Source organism: Bubalus kerabau, chromosome 14 (assembly GCF_029407905.1).
Source record: "Bubalus kerabau isolate K-KA32 ecotype Philippines breed swamp buffalo chromosome 14, PCC_UOA_SB_1v2, whole genome shotgun sequence".
Lineage (NCBI taxonomy): Eukaryota > Metazoa > Chordata > Mammalia > Artiodactyla > Bovidae > Bubalus > Bubalus kerabau.
In genome coordinates this window covers 43948453-43968150 of record NC_073637.1, presented here as the reverse complement: position 1 = coordinate 43968150, position 19698 = coordinate 43948453, and the positions used below count along the sequence as shown (strand labels likewise).

Genomic DNA, 19698 nt, shown 5'->3' with positions numbered 1-19698 from the left:
TCATCCTTAAGTCATTCAACATGGTTTTCTTATTGAATATTGATAAGGAGTCAAATATACTCAGCTAAACACTGAGTCTTTAACTGCAGATAAGACAGATAAGCCCTGATTTTTATGTCACTACTATCTTTTGTCCTGCCATATAATGGGACATCTTCATTATTCCTTTTACTGTAAGATTTTATCACAAACTCTGAAAAATGGAAAATGTCTGGCATATCAGTAAACAAAAGATGTGAAAGTCATCAGTGATTGCAGGCATCACTGATGGTAAACTGGTGAGCCCTGAGGGAACTCAGGAAAAAAGACTACCTACCATCTAGCAGAGATCAGACTGCAGCCACTCTCTATGGTCATCCCTGAGGCAGCTCAAGATATGAAAACACAGGATACTGGTTCCATATAGCTGAGGTGCATATCAAAGGAATGATTTCAATGAGCCCAGACTCTTGCACTCTCCCATACATAGAAAAGTGCTAAACTACTTAACTTGAAAGATCTGATTTTTCTTTAACTAACAATGATCTTCTGATGTTCGGTCAGTCTACCTGCCCTTTGTTGCAAAACTTCTATAAAACCTGGCTCCCCGTCTCACCTCCTAGGAGCAGTTCTCTCAGGGTTACTTGGGATGCTGCCTCCTGATCTTGAAGTCCTAAAAATTCCCACCAAATAAAACATAACTCTCAACCTTTAGGTTGTGAATATTTTTTAAGTTGACATTGCTAATGAAAATACAATTGTCAGAGGAGTTCTGATGTGCACAGGAACAATGAACTCCTCTTTCCCATGTCCCATTCTTCTCCTTGTAACTCCTTATGTGAATTCACTATGTGCCAAGACCAAGATGTGTCCCAATAAGAATCAAGCTAATTTCCTTAGAATGAATGGAACTATACCTCATTTAGGAGACTTGATGCTTAATTGTGATAAGCTACTAGATCATGGAAAAAAACCTATAAAAACGATTTGTCTTGGGAGAAAATACTAAAAAGGGTTAACTGCTGTTCAACATACCTAAGCTCATGGGACTAAATCACAGGCACCATGATCACCAAGGGTACGTGGCAACAATGAGCTAAAAATGGATAAAAGCATCATACTGTTATTGTACTCATTTTCCCCCAAGGTTCCCTCTGATAAACACTACAACCTCCAAGGGAACTGGGGATAGTTTCCTTGTAGGGTAGGTTATAAATCCATCTTTTCCAAGCAGTTGTATCATATCCAGCTAACAGCACACTTTATTTAAGGTGATTGTATGAGATTAAGTGTTCCTACCTGATTGGAAACCTTCTTGTCCTCAATTCATTGGCTATCCTTGATTATTTTTTCTTGAATCAGACCTCCAAACTTCTATCAGAAACTGTTCCTTTGGAGATACCAGGCCTTTCCAGAAACTCGGAAAACTGAAATGGATACAAAAAGAGAAATTATTTGTACATATAGACCTCATTTTTTAGTTTTAAGTAAACATCCAAGCATACATCTTCTAAACTGTATAACAGCTTTTGGAAACTTCATGCTTCCTAAGTTTGCATGGGCTTCCCAGGTGGCACTAGTGGTAAGGAACCTGCCAGTGCAGGAAATGAAAAAGTTTACATACTCATAAACTTAACATAATAGTACAGTCTTCAACCCAAGCAAAGACTTCCAAAAAAAGTCCCTGTTTTCCTTTGTTCATTAAGGCACAAAGTGAGGGCAAAAAGGCAGGTTTCTAAGTTGTTTTCTTTAGAATTTTCTTTCTTCAGTTTTCATCAAGATCTTTAGGAAATTATTAATTTTACTAAACTTAATTATTCATGAAACCTGCAGAAGAGTATTTCATGGAGACCTGTAATTTACAGTATCCATCGCATACACGCACCATGAGCTTGTCTTCTCTAGCACTGGCATACACAAAAGTGTGTGTGTATATGTGTATGTGCACATGTGTGTCTCTTTGTGATGAAGTCCTGGGAAAAGAATGAATCTGTTGGCTGCGATACTAGAGTTAAGAAAAAGGCTACAAGTGAAGCAATAAAGTGAGATTGTGTTTCCACAATAATAATAGCAGTTTCCTTAGTAACCAAGGGGGCAGTCTCCTCAAATTATAGTCACACCTGTTAGACCATCTGCGTGTAAATTTCATACTATCATCAATGGAAAACAAATGGCACTGTCTCTCTTTTCCTTTATCCATTGGCCATTCTCATATAAGCTATTTTTCTCTTCAAGGTCAGGCTGTTTCCAATCTGTTTAAAAGTATTAGGATGCAGGCAGGGTGACCCAAAATGAGCCATGCCTTCATACTTGTAGCAGTGATGGCTCTGTAGGAGCACTGGATTGGTAGGATGCTATCATTTGAATTCCCCTAGAAGCAGAGCCTGAGGCAAGAATTTGAATGCAAACTATTCATCTGGGAGGTTCTTCCAGAAAACTCAGGAGTGGAGTGGGATTTGAGAGCAGAGATATGGAAATAAATCAATAGAGGTACATTATTGAACAGATTTCTCCTGCAGAAAACTGCTGTCAGTCCTCCAGGGGAGTTCTCTAAAACTCTATAGAACATGTCTCAGAGTTATTTCAAGACTGAGTGAGAAACTTGAAGTACTTATCTTCCAGTCCCCTTCTGTCCTTGGTTGAGAGCTACACCCAGATATATTAACTCCTGTACACTTCTGACCTGTCCTATGCTATGCTATGCTAAGTCACTTCAGTCGTGTCCGACTCTGTGTGACCCCCTAGACGGTAGCCTACCAGGCTCCCCAGTCCCTGGGATTCTCCAGGCAAGAACACTGGAGTGGCTGCCATTTCCTTCTCCAATGCATGAAAGTGAAAAGGGAAAGTGAAGTTGCCCAGTCGTGTCCGACTCCTAGCGACCCCATGGACTGCAGCCCACCAGGCCCCTCCTTCCATGGGATTTTCCAGGCAAGAGTACCGGAGTGGGGTGCCATTGCCTTCTCCTCTGACCTGTCCTAGAGTGGCTAATTGCATATGTTAGATGATTCTATCAGTATATATTGGAATGATGAAGCTGGGGAGTTATGAGTCGAGCACTGATACCATCTGATATAGTGGGGGCAGGAGGTATTAGTTACTGGCTTGCAAGTCTAAATGGATAACCTTAAATTCCTGGGTTAATTGTTTTACCTGGAGGTATTTAAAGATAATGTGTCAGTAAAAATTTCCTCTATCAAATGAAGTTTAGGATCCTAAGTCCTTATTTTTTTGAAAAACTATGTATTTGAACAGATTATTTAAAGGTAAAATGATTAAGATTTCAAGCTGACGATTCATGCATTCATTTATTCATTCACTCTTTCAACAAACATTTATTGAACAGCTAGAGTATATCATGGGTTAAGCTAACACTAGTGTTATTGTTACTAAAATCATTATCTTGCCATCTAGAATTAAATGTAATGTGACATTCAAATAAAATTCATAATTACAGTAAAAATTATTACAGAATGCTATAGGAAGACACAATAAGATCTTAATTCTTGCTGTGGACAGTATATTCTGGAACTACTCTGGCTGGATTGCTAGAGAAGGGTGATAATAATCCTGGCTATAGAAAGATGAGTACACTTAGACACTGTTGGTAGAAATGTAAATTGATACAACCACTATGGAGAACAGTATGGAGGTTCCTTAAAAAATTAAAAATAAAACTACCATATGATCCCGAAAACTGGGAATAAACCCTGAGAAAACCACAATTCTAAAAGACACGTATACCACAGTGTTCATTACAGCACTATTTACAATAACCAGGACATGGAAGCAAGCTAAATATCCATCAAAAGAGGAATGGATAAAGAAGATGTGTGTACAAACACACACACATACACACAATGGAATAGTGTGTGTGCATGCTAAGTTGCACACACACTATTTTCCAGCAGTCATGTAAGGATGTGAGAGTTGGACTATAAAGAAAGCTGAGTGTCAAAGAATTAATGGTTTTGAACTGTGGTGGTGGAGAAGACTCTTGAGATTCCCTTGAACTGCAAGGAGATCAAACCAGTCAATCTTAAAGGAAATCAGTCCTAAATATCCATTGGAAGGACTGATGCTGAAGCTGAAACTCCAATACTTGGGCCACCTGATGTGAAGAACTGACTCACTGTCAGACTCGGATGCTGGGAAAGATTGCGGGCGGGTGGAGAGGGGGAAGACAGAGGATGAGATGGTTAGATGGCATCACCGACTTGATGACATGAGTTTGAGCAATCTCCGGGAGTTGGTGATGGACAGGGAAGTCTGGCGTCCTTCATTCTATGGGGTCGCAAAGAGTCAGACACAGCTGAGCGACTGAACTGAACTGATGCTAAGTGCTTCAATCATGTCCAACTTCTTGCAACCTTATGGATGGTAGCTCTCCAGGCTCCTCTCTCCATGGGATTCTCTAGGCAAGAATACTAGAGTGGGTTGCCATGCTCTCCTCCAGGTAATCTTCCTGGCCCAGGGATCAAAATCCATGTCTCTTATGTCTCCTGCATTGGCAGGGAAGTTCTTTGCCACTAGCTCCACCTGGGAACCCCCAATGGACTATTACTCAGCCATAAAAAAGAATAAAATTGGGTCATTTGCAGAGATGTGGACGGACCTAGAGACTGTCATACAGAGTAAAGTAAGACAGAAAAAGAAAAACAAATATCATATATTAATGCATATATATGGAATCTAGAAAAATGGTACAGATGATCCATTTGCAAAGCAGAAATACAGACACAGACATAGAGAAAAATTTATGGATACCAAGCGGAAGAGGGAGGGTAATTGGGATTGACATACACACTATGGATGCATGTGTGCATGCAGACACTCAGTTGTGTCTGACTAGGTCCTCTGTCCATGGGATTTTCCCAGCAAGAATACTAGAGTGGGTTGCAAACCTGGTGGGGAATCAGAGTGCTACCTTTTCTGGAGGGCAGGAGTGGGGTGGCATGGAAGATCATAGCCTCACTTGGCCCAACCAAAATCACAGAAAGTAGGGAATGGGTGCAATATTTCCATTGGCATTTATCTTGAATAGTGTGAAAAGTGAACGTGTTAGTCGCTCAGTAACGTCTGCTTTGTGACCCCATGGACTAGAGCCCGCCAGGCTCCTTTGTCCATAGGATTTCCCAGGTGAGAAATGGCTGGAGTGGGTGGCCATTTCCTTCTCCTGGGGATCTTCCCTACCCAGGGATCAAACCCAGGTGTCCCGCATTACAGGCAGATTCTTTATCTGAACCACCAGGTACCCTCCACTGAAGGGTGTGTGTATTGCCCAAACAGTTTTCTGTTTTTAGCAACCCCTTTCTTCATACTTAGGCTTGGAAGAACAGGGTTTTTTGGTGTTTTTTTTTTTTTTTGAAGCTTTTTGTGTGTTCTGTTGGTGGTTATGGATTGGAGGCTCCTGTAAATTAAAATTTGATGACGCACACCTTGCCCTTTAAGAATTATTCTGCTAGATAACGTGGCTTCCCAAAGTTGCTACAATTTTACTTTCTCACTTCTAAAAGTCAAGTGCTTTGCTGGAGTCGCAATTTAAAGATAAGCAAGAAATGGGGCTAAAATGATCTATGTGATAACAGATTAGAGTTGGAAACCTCGATATACATTCATATTTAGTTTAATATTCATATTAGCTTAATACACAGTTACGTAGAGAGATATTTATAGATATGTGTATATATATATGGTTAATATACACACACACTATCTCTGCTTTGTCGGCTGAGAAGACCTGGAAGCAACGACATTTGCATCACAATTAGCATACTCCAAACCCAGATCCTCGTGTCTAATACCATTCTCCAATAAGAAGATCTAGTTATCCTTGAAGAAATAGCTGATTTTAAGACTGGGGCAGTAAATATACAAGATGAGCTCAGACCATCATATAGGGTATGGACGTGTAAAAACAAACAAACCATCCAAATGGGGATACATCAAAGTGGCACAAAAGCCAACTGAAAGAATTCATAAGGTTCAGGACTAAAGCAATTTAAGCAACAAATAGAGTTAGAGGATTACCCAAAATATAAAATAAAAATCCATGAGTTCTTCTGATGTAAATAATTTGATTCATAAATAAATAAATGAGAATAGACAAAACTCTGTGAAAAAGAATTCCAAATAGTTTATGTAGATACTCCATCTTAAGCATAACTTCCTATTCCTTAGTTGTGGGCTGAGGACATGAACTTCCTTCCGAAAAGTATAAGAGAAGAGGGGGGAAAGAGTGACTCTACAATGAAGAACTCTGGAAAGCACTACCTTAGCCAGGTGATCAAGATCAACTCAGCATTCATAATGCATGCTGACACTATGCACACTTGTGATCCGACACTTCTACGCTGTGGTCTTCCTCCCCACAACACATAATTCTAATCTTATCACGAAAAATGCATCAAACAAATCCCAATAATGGGCATCCTACAAAATTCTGACTAACTCAAAATTGTTCTCGTCATCCAAACCACGGAGTCCGAGAAACCATCAATCTCAAGAGGAGCCTAAGGAAACATGACAACTAAATGTAGTGTGATGTCTTGAATGAAATCCTGAAACAGAAGAAGGGAATTAGGTAAAAACTAAGGCATTTGACTAATGTATGGACTTTAGTAAATGATAGTGTTTCAAAGGGCAGAAATTATTACAATTTGTAGGTAGGCAATTGATTGTAGGCCATGTCTAAAGTACAGTGAAATATTAACGTACGATGCTCTGCCAACTTTAATGTATTTTATGTTTTCAAAATGATGAAATGTTATTTCAGTCAATAAATGATTGACTTTTATACATTTCCTGCCCATCTTTTCCCAAAACACTCACAAGGAAATGATATTATCATTTGATGGTAGTTTCACCTAAACTGGAGTTTTGGTACTTGTGGTTGCCAATGGTACTGGAAAGTGTGTTACTTCTACAAATCCTCTCCATGGCAAAACCTTATCTTCACAGGGTAAATCACAATAGGTGCCTAAAGCCAAATGACATATAGCTATGCAGCAAGATTATGAAGCATTTTATTTAAAGGCACAGTAGAATGTAGAAAAAGCCATTTCTATCTTTTCTGCTCAAAGTTACTCAACCATCTTTTTATCAGCCATCTCAAAAGTTCTCCATAAATTTAGACTATGTCACTCAGGGGCTTCCCAAGTGGCTCAGTGATAAAAGGATCCAATAAAAGAATCCAGCTGCCAAGGTGGGAGACACAGGAAACACAGGTTCGATTCCCAGGAAACTCCTTGGAGGAGGAAATGGCAACCCACTCCAGTATTCTTGCCAGGAATATCCCATGAACAGAGGAGTGTGGGCCGCAGAGTCGGGCACAACTTGTTGAATGAGTGCTGGCACAATACCACTTAATGGAACTGTAGCTCAATGTTCTATTTTAGCATGGTTGATATGACATTATTTTTATTAGTGCTAAATAAGTTATTTGACACATTTTTTTCCTTAAAAAAAAAAAAAGCAATTTTTCCTAGGCTGGCCCTGGGCACATATGTGAGTTTGCCATTTTTCTCCATAGGCTATTTTATTTGTTCCACTGTGTTATATTTTTTCTACCTTGTCAAAAATAAGCATTTAATCATTCATCTACACATTCATGCATTCATACATTTATTAACTTCATCTGTTGAACACCTACATATGGCACAGAAAAAAGGCAGAACACTAATCTGAGTTACATAGAAAATAATGAACTCAGTTAAAATTTTTGCTGATAACAGGTGTTACTTGATTTACTGGAAATTGCATTTTATTATAGGAACTCACTGACTCAGTTAAAATTAAACACAGAAATAGTAATAAATTAATAAAAGCACTAGTTATTTACTGAGTGCCTGCTTTGTACCTGACTCTGAAAAAGAAACTCTGAAATCACTACAGATGTTTTGAGGACTCTCTGATGTAATTGTAATCCCCATTTTAGAGATGAAAATAACAAGATTCAGAGACATTAGGTTACTTGCCTAAAGAGAAGTGGCCCAGATACTATAGAACTGGAAATAGAATCTTAAACTTAATAACGACAAAGTCTGTGTTTTTAATCAAAATGTGTGTGTGTTTGTGTGTGTGTGTGAGAGAGAGAGAAAGAGAGAGAGAGAGAATGTTTAATAAAGAACTTTTGGAAAATGGCAAGAAAACTGCCAGGTATTCATCAAAGCATGATTTAGGAGCTTCTTACTGTACAAACAATTATGAATCATATGGCTGAATTAAGGATCTCTTACTTTTGAACTAAGAAATCAAAAGCTTCCAGAAGTTGAATCCAAGTTTTGCACTTATATAAGATACGTCCTACAGAATGCTGAAGCATAAAAACGAAAGAGCTCTGAAAATAATGGAAACATTCTTACTAGTATGATTTTGTAATGTGGATAATAGGGATTTAAGAAATTGGCAGTTGCACCTGCAGACTCATTTGTTATCATTTCTGTGAAGGGCAAGATAAATGAATAAAAAGGAGAAAAATGAAAAAAAAAAAAAAAGTGCCAGCAGTTTTAGGTAGTTTGCTTAATCTCCAGACTAGGCAAGATTAAGCACAAAAAATGTCTTGAAATTATATTTTTAAAGAACTTACAAGTGCATGTGGTCTTTTTATACCAAATAACTTGGAATTATGAAGTGTCAAATTAAGTCTAATCTTCTCTGACGATAAAATCACAGATTTTATTTGAAACTATGAAATGGAAAAATGAAGTAATAATCAGACATTCTTAAGAAAGGGAGTAGAAAAAACCTATTATGCCTATAAAAAAAATTATAAAGAATAGCCATGTTAAAAACATTTTGAAACAAACATAAAATCCTTATTACTGTTACAGAGCTTTCAAAATCTTATCTTAATTTTTAATAAATATTATGTTTATATAATCACTGTCACAAGGGAGACAAAATTTTAAGTCAGCTTTCTTCATACTTTCCTCATTAAGCATTATTCTATTTTGCTTCATAGTCTTGTAATTATAACAACTGTGTAATTTTCTAATAAGTGGGTATAATTTACTAAATTATTTTCCTATTAACAATTAAAGGTGTTTCCAATTTTTGTTATTAAAAATGATGTGATAATGAGCACTTTTATTTATATAATAGTTTTATGGATGTAAATTATTTATTGGCATAAGGGTCCAGAATTAGAATTAATGTGTAATACTCTATTAACATTTTTATCTTGCTAGACATTGACAAATTACTTGTTAAAAGATCAAACTAAATTATACTGCAAAAATTTTTGCCAACTGAAGATATTATGTATAATATTTGAGTTTGCTAAATTAACAACGTGGAAATCTATGTTCCATTTCCTTGAATTTTTTGATAATGGAGTGCTGCCTTGTTGGGGTACGTGTGACTGGGAGGGCAGCTGTGTCTGTGAAGGCTCCCCAGAAGGGGAGTGGGGTAAGCAGAAGAAGTTTTTAAAAACACTAATTGAATTTTCTGTTGGTTGTTATCTCTCATTCTTTTCTACTTCTTTATAACATAGCCAGGCATGTGAAAAATATCTTTTGGCAGGGCAAATTGGTATTCCAATAAATTAACGACCAAACCACCTTCAAATGGGTTTTCAAGACTGGAAATACTGCTCAGACTTACCAGTAAGTTCTTCCTAATTCCTCTTAAGGACCATTTTCTTAGAGGCTTTACCCACTCTCCTCAAATTTTCCTCCATCCTCTCTGCTTCCCTCAGACTCAGCTGGTGAATTGATTCATATCTCATTAAGAAAATAGAGGTCAGTAAATAGTTCACTGCCAAACCCATTAATTCATTAGCATTGATCTTTGTATTGCCTTTGAAAGTGAAAGAAAAGTGAATGTGAAAGTCGCTGTCCTATGGACTATACAGTCCATGGAATTCTCTAAGCCAGAATACTGGAGTGGGTAGCCTTTCCCTTCTCCAGGGGATCTTACCAAACCAGGGATCTAGCCCATGTCTCCCACATCACAGGCGGATTCTTTACCAGCTAAGCTACAAGGGAAGCCCAAGAACACTGGAGTGGGTAGCCTATCCCTTCTCCAGGAGATCTTCCTGACCCAGGAATCAAACCAGGGTCTCCTGCATTTTAGGCAGATTCTTTACCAACTGAGATATCAGGGAAGCCCTGATAATTAATTATGTTGTTCAGTAGGTCAGGTGTATTAAATGCATTTTCAACTTAGAATATTTTCAACTTAACAATCGGTCTATCAGGACATAACCCCATCCTAAGTCAAGGAAAATCTCTCTCTTTGTGTGCTTGTCTGTGTGTGTGTAGAGAGAAAGAGAGAGAGCAGACAACCAGATATACATATACTTGGGCAAACTGATCACAAAGAGTTGGACACGACTTAAATTGATTTTAAAGAGAATGCCAATAAGTCTCATGGATATGGTAATTTAGAGACTAAGACCTAACCCACAAACCCTCTAAAATGAAGGTGCTGGCTATTGAGAAACCAAGCTCCTCTCTTAGCTACCCAGGCGCTGCACTGAACAGAGAAGGAATGTAAAAGGAAAATCTAGTTCAGGGCCAGACTTGGGTCTCCTGCATTGCAGGCACATGCTTTACCATCTGAGCTACCAGGAAAACCATTAATTAATAACTTGTAAAATATCAGAAAAAAATGGAGTGGAACATTTTGTATTGAATAGGAACTACTAAGTTATCTATCAGTACTAAGAATGATTCTTATTGAATGAAAATTTTTCATTATTTTTTGGAAAGAAAAATATTCTTGTGTTAGTGTTTCACAGTTTCTATTCATTCACATATTTACTCATTTATTCAACAAACATTTCCTAAATACCTTCCACGTGCCACTGTCTGTTGTAACACTTGGAGAACTCACAGGTGAACAAAGCAGTTTGCAGGTGGTAAATTTTAAAAGGCACAAATGAGTTCATAAGCAGTTTATGAACTATAATCATTTATCTTAACTAGACTGCATTAATATATACCTGGTGACCTTGAGGTCCTGGGACCTAAAGTGGGTTGCCATTTCCTACTCCAGGGAATCTTCCCAACCCAGGAATCGAACCTGCATCTCTGGCGGGCATTGGCAGTTGGATTCTTTACCACTGGCACCACCTGCAAAGTCCATTATTAGATTAGGGAAGCCTGACCATTTTCAAATAGTATGATTTGAAAAATTCTCTAATTTGTTAGGGTTCAGGAATATTATTTTATTACTGGGGCTGGATGGGAAATTTAGAGTGAGAAAAGAGATGATGATGACTGGTTTGCCTCTATTCTCTCTTTCTGAGGACAAAGTGATAAGTAGGGGTGTCTACTCTGCTGTTGGCCCATTGCTTAAGTATCAGAACTAGTTTTATCTAGTAAATATGTGTTGAACAACTATTATATATTAGGCACTGGGTTGAAACCGGGAATATAAAGTGAATAACTGACAATAAGAGCAGGTATGACTAACAAGAGCCAGGCCGTGCTAATGCTTAATATGCACTATCTCACATTCCATTAATGTTCACATTAGCCATATGGGGTAGATGCATTTATTATACCATTTTCTGCATGAGGACTCTCGTCTTTTATGACTTCTCCAAGTTTGCACAGCTAATTAGGGGCATAGGCAGTATTTGGACTCTGGTCTGGTTGTTGTTACTGTTGTTCAGCCGCTAAGTCGTGTGCGACTTTTTTGCAAATCAATGCCAATTCTCTTAACCATTACGCTCTATTGACTTTAAGTTGTAGACAAGTTCAGAATTATACATACAAGGGGATAACCAACCCTAAGACCATTTCGCAAAAACTGGCTGATTGAGAAGGTTTATGTAAGATGCACTCGGAGTGGAGCAGACTGAGGGAGAGGCCCCAAAACACATTCTCTGTATTAAGGGGCAATGGAAGAGAGTAAGAATTAGCCTACAGCAACATGATGTTGAGGATCAAGAAAAAGTGTTTCTCTCCTTCGTGAATAGTTATCAGATTATTTCTACTTCAAAATGTCAGGAAGAAATCATAGAGAAATGAACAGTTTGTGGAGGCACCTTATTTAAGTTTGAATCCTGGCAGATGTAGAGTTCATAATACTTACCCTGACAGGAATTATGAGGTGTAGTTAAGTAAGCTTTCATTTTTCTTTAGCCTTCAAGCAAAACATTTTCTGATAGTTATAATTTAGAAAAGCCTCCAGAGAAAATATTTAAAGTCCACCATCTCAGAGGAAAGCAATTTTGCAAAAAGATCTATCAGTGAAAGCAAGACCACACATACACTAATGGTTTACTGAGATTACTGATTTATCACTGCTCATGTTGTTTCTCCACGCATATTTCTGGAAGAAAGCTCTTAATGTTCATCAGTTTTCAAAGAGATAAAGACCCACACTGATGTGTCAGAAAGAGCTTTGCCCTGGAATTAGATCAGTTTAGGTTTTGCTACTTACTAGGATTAGTTATCATTCTCAATCTTTCTGAACCTGTTTCCCATCTGCAAATAGGATAATGCTATCAATTACAGAGGGATGTAGTTAAATTAAATGACATATATAAAGGAAATATATACCTACAGACTGAGAACATGCTTTATAAATGTTAAGTGATCTACAAGTATTTTGCTTCCCTGAAGTGGAAGAAACCTGTTCTCATGTTTTAACCAATGGTCTAAATATCAATGCGATATTTAGTTGAAAATTAAATTTGTTCTTTCACTGTCTATCTTCATTTTAATATATTCTAATATATTCTCCTTAGTAAATTGCATCAATATTAGTAATATTTGCCATTTAAGCTATTACTGTTCATTTGTTTAAAGGTATTTCAATGGCCTGTCAATATAGGAGATACAGGAGATGAGATGAGAGTTCAGTTCCTGGGTCAGGAAGATTCACTGGAAGAGGAAATGGCAATTCACTCCAGTAGTCTTTCCTGGAGAATCCCATGGCCAGAGGAGCCTGGACATGACTAAGCACACATGCATAGTGTGGTATGTCATTACTCAAAGGGATGCCAAGGTTTTGCCAAAGATTTCAATGAGATATAAATACATCTTCATCAGAATTAACTTTCAAAGAAGAGGAGAACAATGATTCAATATGTGGAGAGGAAAAAACTTTTCTACAAAATCTATTTTTATTTGCTCTGGTGGGAAAAAGGATAGCTTATAATTAGTCTAATTTACATTAGCTTAAAAGAAAGTGCCATATAAATTTAGAATGCAAAATAAATCAGTTTTCTTTCATCAGTAATTCAGATTTACAAGTATTCTTTCCAAAAAGTCCCAAAAGGAAGCACTATTTTGCCTTCTAATTTCCAGCCACTGTTGTATTGCAAAGGTTAATAACTCAAAAATACAAATAGAATCATGTGGCAATCAGGAAATGATTTGTGTACCAGCTATTTTAACAAAAGCCTTGCAAATATAATAAATAGATACTGAAAGTCAAAAGAATGCCACATGTGTATGAAAGCAGAGCATACAGAATTATAAACTATCTTTGGAGATTAATTATAATATTCTTTCAGAAATATTTGTGTGATTTACTGTTATTTAAATGGAGAACACAGAATTAGCTGATCTAGGTTATCATGTTGATACTATGATATGACCAAAAATCTTTATGTGATAATATATGTAGAAATGAGTAAAATTCTATAGGAAGAACTAATTAAATTAACTAAATGCCACCCCACAGCTGTTAGAATGGCTAGTATCAAAAACACAAGTGATAGCAAGTGTTGGGTGAGCATGTTGAGAAAAGAGAAAGACTTATGCACTGTTGGTGAGAATGTAAATTGGTGCGGCCACTATAGAAAATAGCGTGGAGTTTCTTCAAAAAAAATTAAAATACAACTAACATACGAGCCAGCAATTTTCCTTCTAGCTATATATCCAGAGGAAATGAAATTACTACCCCCAAAAGATATCTGTACCTCCGTGTTCACCGTAGGATTTATGACAGTCAAGATATGGAAACAATCTTACTGTTTTTTGATGGATGAATGGATAAATAAAATGGGATGTAAAACAACCTACTATTATTCAGCCATTAGAAAGAAGGAAATATGGCTATTTGTAGCTACATGGGTGGACTTGGGGCATTATGCTAAATGAAATAAATCAGACAAAGATAAATACTTTATGATCTCATTTATATGTAAAATCTAAAAAACTGAACTTATGATAGAAAGAATGGATTGATGGTTGCTAGAGCAGGAAGCTGGAGATAGGGAAAATGAGTAAAGATGATCACAAGATAAAAACTTCCACTTATATTCCACTTATAAGATAAATGAGATAAGATAAATGAGGATATAATGTGCAGCTTGGTCACAATAACCATATTAACAACACCATATTGTATGTTTGAAAGTTGCTAAGGATCTTAAAAGTTCTTGTTACAAAAACAGAATTTATAATTATGTGAATTGAGCTTAACTAAATTTATTGTGGTAATCATTTCACAATATATACATATACCAAATCATCACATTCTATTTCTTGGACAAATACAATATTATAAATCAATTAAATCCCAAGAAAACTGGGAAAAAAGATTTCATTTATACTTTGGCATAAATATATCAAATTGGGTTTCTTCACAACATTATTAATAATTATAGATAAAAGAAAATACTACAAGTTTGTTGTTGCTGTTGTTTGCTTTGCAAGTCCACAGATACTCACCTCCCACACTAAGAAAGAGGGAGTTAAGTTTGGACTTGCAAATGCTGCCCCATGGGCCCTGATGCTGTGATATAAACATTTAGTCCAGACCTGAAAGAGAGCTTAAGTCATTTCAACACATTTACCAAACAGTCATGTTCAAACATGAACAAATGAATAGATACTGGTTATTAATTTTTTTCACACTACAAAAAATATGCCTTCAGTTTTCACCAGAACCTCAGTTTTCAAGTTATCAGGTCACAGTTCTTAAGCAAGCAGTACAAGGCTTCCATCAAGTGTTTTCTCCCTCCAATGAATAACTTTCCAGTCTCCCCACTAAAGCTCATCCCTTCTCTCTTTAATGTCTTGGCCAAAATTTAACTATCAGCCCAGAAAACCCTTTCTCAGTTTCATTGCCTGTACATGATCATGCTATCTTAATCACCTGGGCACATTTATACTATCTATAGGGCTCAAACCTAGGCCTCCGGCATCGCAGGCAGATTCTTTACCATCTGAGTCACCAAGAAAGCCCAAGAATATTGGAATGAGTAGCCTGTCCCTTCTCCAGGGGATCTTCCTGACCCAGGAATCTAACCAGGGTCTCCTGCATTGCAGGTGCATTCTTTACCAACTGAGCTACCAGGGAAGCTGTTTAGATTAAAGAATGCTTGTAAAGTACTTAATACTCAGCTCAGCTCAGTTCAGTTCAGTCACTCAGTCGTGTCTGACTCTTTGCAACCCCATGAATTGCAGCACGCCAGGTCTCCCTGTCCATCACCAACTCCCAGAGTTCACCCAAACTCATGTCCATCGAGTCGGTGATGCCACCCAGCCATCTCACCCTCTGTCATCCCCTTCTCCTCCTGCCCCCAATTCCTCCCAGCATCAGAGTCTTTTCCAATGAGTTAACTCTTCGCATGAGGTGGCCAAAGTATTGGAGTTTCAGCTATAGCATCAGTCCTTCCAAAGAACACCCAGGACTGATCTCCTTTAGAATGGACTGGTTGGATCTCCTTGCAGTCCAAGGGACTCTCAAGAGTCTTCTCCAACACCACAGTTCAAAAGCATCAATTCTTCAGCACTCAGCCTTCTTCACAGTCCAACTCTCACATCCATACATGACCACTGGAAAAACCATAGCCTTGACTAGACGGTCCTTTGTTGGCAAAGTAATGTCTCTGCTTTTGAATATGCTATCTAGGTTGGTCATAACTTTCCTTCCAAGGAGTGAGCATCTTTTAATTTCATGGCTGCAATCACCATCTGCAGTGCATATTTTGGATTTTGGAGCCCCCCAAAATAAAGTCTGACAATGTTTCCACTGTTTCCCCATCTATTTGCCATGAAGTGATGGGAGCAGATGCCATGATCTTCGTTTTCTGAATGTTGAGCTTTAAGCCAACTTTTTCACTCTCCACTTTCACTTTCATCAAGAGGCTTTTGAGTTCCTCTTCACTTTCTGCCATAAGGGTGGTGTCATCTGCATAGCTGAGGTTATTGATATTTCTCCCAGAAATCTTGATTCCAGCTTGTGCTTCTTCCAGCCCAGCGTTTCTCATGATGTACTCTGTATATAAGTTAAATAAGGAGGGTGACAATATACAGCCTTGACATACTCCTTTTCCTATTTGGAACCAGTCTGTTGTTCCATCTCCAGTTCTAACTGTTGCTTCCTGACCTGCATACACGTTTCTCCAGAGGCAGGTCAGGTGGTCTGGTATTCCCATCTCTTTCAGAATTCTCCACAGTTTATTGTGATCCACACAGTCAAAGGCTTTGGCATAGTCAATAAAGCAGAAATAGACGTTTTTCTGGAACTCTCTTCCTTTTTCCATGCTCAGCTCAGCACAATATAAATTATTCAGTAACTGCTGAGTAGCATTATTGTTATATCATTTACATTAAAACTAATCTGTACTGGTTTAGGAACTGCTTTACAATTCTACATTATTTTTACATACCTGTGTTCTTTGTCCCCAACTGGGGTAAAGGAAATAAATTAACATTTACTGATTATCTACAGTGAGAGTATAGAATGCAGTGTAGGGTATAAAATTCATCATGTTCAAGAGATGAAACTGACCTGGATTTGAATTCCAGCCCTCTCACTTGCTTAGACTTCTCTACTTCTCAGTTTCCTTACTGATAATTAGAGATTATAGCTATTTCAGGGACCATGGTAAGGATTAAAAATAATTATAATGCTTGAACCCAGAAGGGGAATTAATTACCTCATTTAATGTCAACTATTAGATAGTTCACTGCAGATGGTGACTGCAGCCATGAAATTAAAAGACGCTTACTCCTTGGAAGGAAAGTTATGACCAACCTAGATAGCATATTCAAAAGCAGAGACATTACTTTGCCAACAAAGGACCGTCTAGTCAAGGCTATGGTTTTTCCTGTGGTCACGTATGGATGTGAGAGTTGGACTGTGAAGAAGGCTGAGCACAGAAGAATTGATGCTTTTGAACTGTGGTGTTGGAGAAGACTCTTGAGAGTGCCTTGGACTGCAAGGAGATCCAACCAGTCCATTCTAGAGGAGATTAGCCCTGGGATTTCTTACGAAGGAATGATGTTAAAGCTGAAACTCCAGTACTTTGGCCACCTCATGCGAACAGTTGACTCATTGGAAAAGACTCTGATACTGGGAGGGATTGCGGGCAGGAGGAGAAGGGGACGACAGAGGATGAGATGGCTGGATGGCATCACTGACTCGATGGACTTGAGTCTGGGTGAACTTTGGGAGTTGGTGATGGACAGGGAGGCCTGGCGTGCTGAGATTCATGGGGTCGCAAAGAGTTGGACATGACTGAGTGACTGAACTGAACTGAACTGAACTGATTAGATAGTTTGAGTTCTGAGAATCTGATAACAGCTATGCATCCCTTCTCTAAAAATAACTAGATAGGTAGATAACTAGTCATATTCATGTAATTCCAGGGCTTTGCTAATATGAAAATCAATCAAAGTCTTTAGCTGGCACAAATAACTCAGAGAAATTGTTACAGGGGCAAGAATGATCATTCCTCTTGAAACATAGGCTATCATCCTGTAGAAGAACAAACATTTTAATGTGGTCAGATGTGAGTCTAAGCTATGTGATTCCATGATGGTGTCTCTACTAGGTCTTGATTTGACTGGGATTGAAATTTCGGACTTTACTGTCCCCGTCACAGACTTGAAAACCTGGCAGACAATCAAGTGCAATCTATGGTTAAAGGTCACTGGTCTAAAAAATGGGTATGTTAATATCATTCTGACAAGAGCATTATGAAGATTAAAAGAAAGCAAAATGAACTCTCCTAGCACCTGATAGCCAAGTAATACATCTTTGAGCTCTTTCATTTCTTTTTCCTTCTTACTTATGCATTTCCTTCCCTGCCTTTAGTTCTTACTGTGTTCCTGTCCCACAGTGCTGAAGTTATTGTAAAGCTTTTACTCAGATAATCTCGTGTAACCTCCAGGAGAATCAACAAAGAATGCCTAAGAAATTATTGAGGTAAACAGTGCCATTATTACATCTTTTAGGTAACCTGATTTGTCCAGAAATGTAACTATGTGATTCTCTTTTACTACTAGTTGCTCACCATCCATAGGCACATATTGGATGTATATCAAATACATTAAATTCCTGGAAAATTATCTGTGGTGTCTCTTTGTGTTCTATTTGTATACTACAGTTTTCCTAAAATTAAACTATTATCATTTCTACCCCTCTTTTGTTTAAAACCCTCAAAACATAATTTCTAATTAATAGTTACACTAGTTGGCATTATATTAATTCTTCTTTGTTTTTTCTCTGATTATAAGTATCATCTGACTCAAGTCAATGAACTGAGTTCTCTACATGTGAGGAAGTTTGAAGAGGAAAATAGGATAATTTTCTATCCTATGTGAGTAGGGTAAGAAGATACTCACATACAGAAATAGTAGAAGCCTTAGCAGTAACAAAACTAGTGAAATTAGAGCTAATTAATTAGTAGTCAGGAAAATTTTGTCACTTTGTTGCCATTAATTGGTCAACAAGAGTAATTAGGCTCACAAAAAATAGAAAGAGTGGAAAATCTATCATCCCTGCCCGCCTCTCCTGCTTGTTATCAGAAGAATTTTCTCCTGGTTTATGAAACAATAATAGTTTAGTATTAGAATTTAACCTAGAGCCTGTTATACAGAGTGAAGTGAGTCAGAAAGGCAAAATCAAATATCATATATTAATGCATATATATGGAATCTAGAAAAATGGTATGATGAGCCATTTACAGGCCAGGAATAGAGACACAGATGTAGATGATGGTCTTGTGGACACAGAAGGGGAAGGAGAGGGTGAGAAGAACTGAAAAAGTAGCACTGACATATATACTATCATATGTAAAATGGCTAGTGGGAAGCTGTTACATAACACAGGGAGCCCAGTCTGGAGCCGGTGCCATGTGACAACCTAAAGGGGTAGAAAGCGGTGGGTGGGAGGGCGGCTCTAGAGGGAGGTGATAGATGCCTGATTAGTGTTGTTGTACAGCAGAAACCAACACAACATTGTAAAGCAATTATCCTGCATTAAAAATAAATTTAATTTAAAAACGCCATCAACATAAGATATGGAAATATGTGAATTCTACTTATACTTTCTTTATATATTCAGTATTATAAATTCACCTAGATCACACATCATAAATTCGAGAGTAGAATGATTTAGTTGAAAGATAAAATTCATGCAGAGTACACAAATTGTTTAACCTTCAAAAATATTTAAAAGGATTGCTATATCTTGTCACACTTTTCTTCGTAAAATATGTCAGAGCCAGCCTTCTCTTTGGTTTAGAGCTACTGTTCTATAGAGAACACGCCTATTCATATTTACAACCATCAGGCAAATCAAGAAACTGACTTCTTTAGATCAGCGCTGTTTTCCTCACTTCTAACAAAGAAAAGAACATCTGATAAGAAAAACAAAATCCCTCTTTTCTACTGAAGTATAGATGATTTACAAAAGATTTAGGAGTACAACTTAGTGATTTGGTATTTTTATAGATTATACTGTGTTTCAGTTCAGTTCAGTTCAGTTCAGTTGCTCAGTCGTGTCTGACTCTTTGTGACGCCATGA

At 37.6% G+C, this 19698-nt stretch overlaps 1 protein-coding gene across 1 annotated transcript in view; it reads right to left on the bottom strand.

Moving 5' to 3' along the window:
- The window catches only part of PKIA (cAMP-dependent protein kinase inhibitor alpha), a 96393-nt gene that overhangs the window by 37368 nt on the left and 39327 nt on the right, over positions 1-19698 (bottom strand). The window contains exon 2 of the mRNA XM_055546329.1: positions 1279-1406. The gene's annotated coding sequence lies outside the window, so the exon portion shown is untranslated. The remainder of the gene's footprint in view (positions 1-1278; positions 1407-19698) is intronic.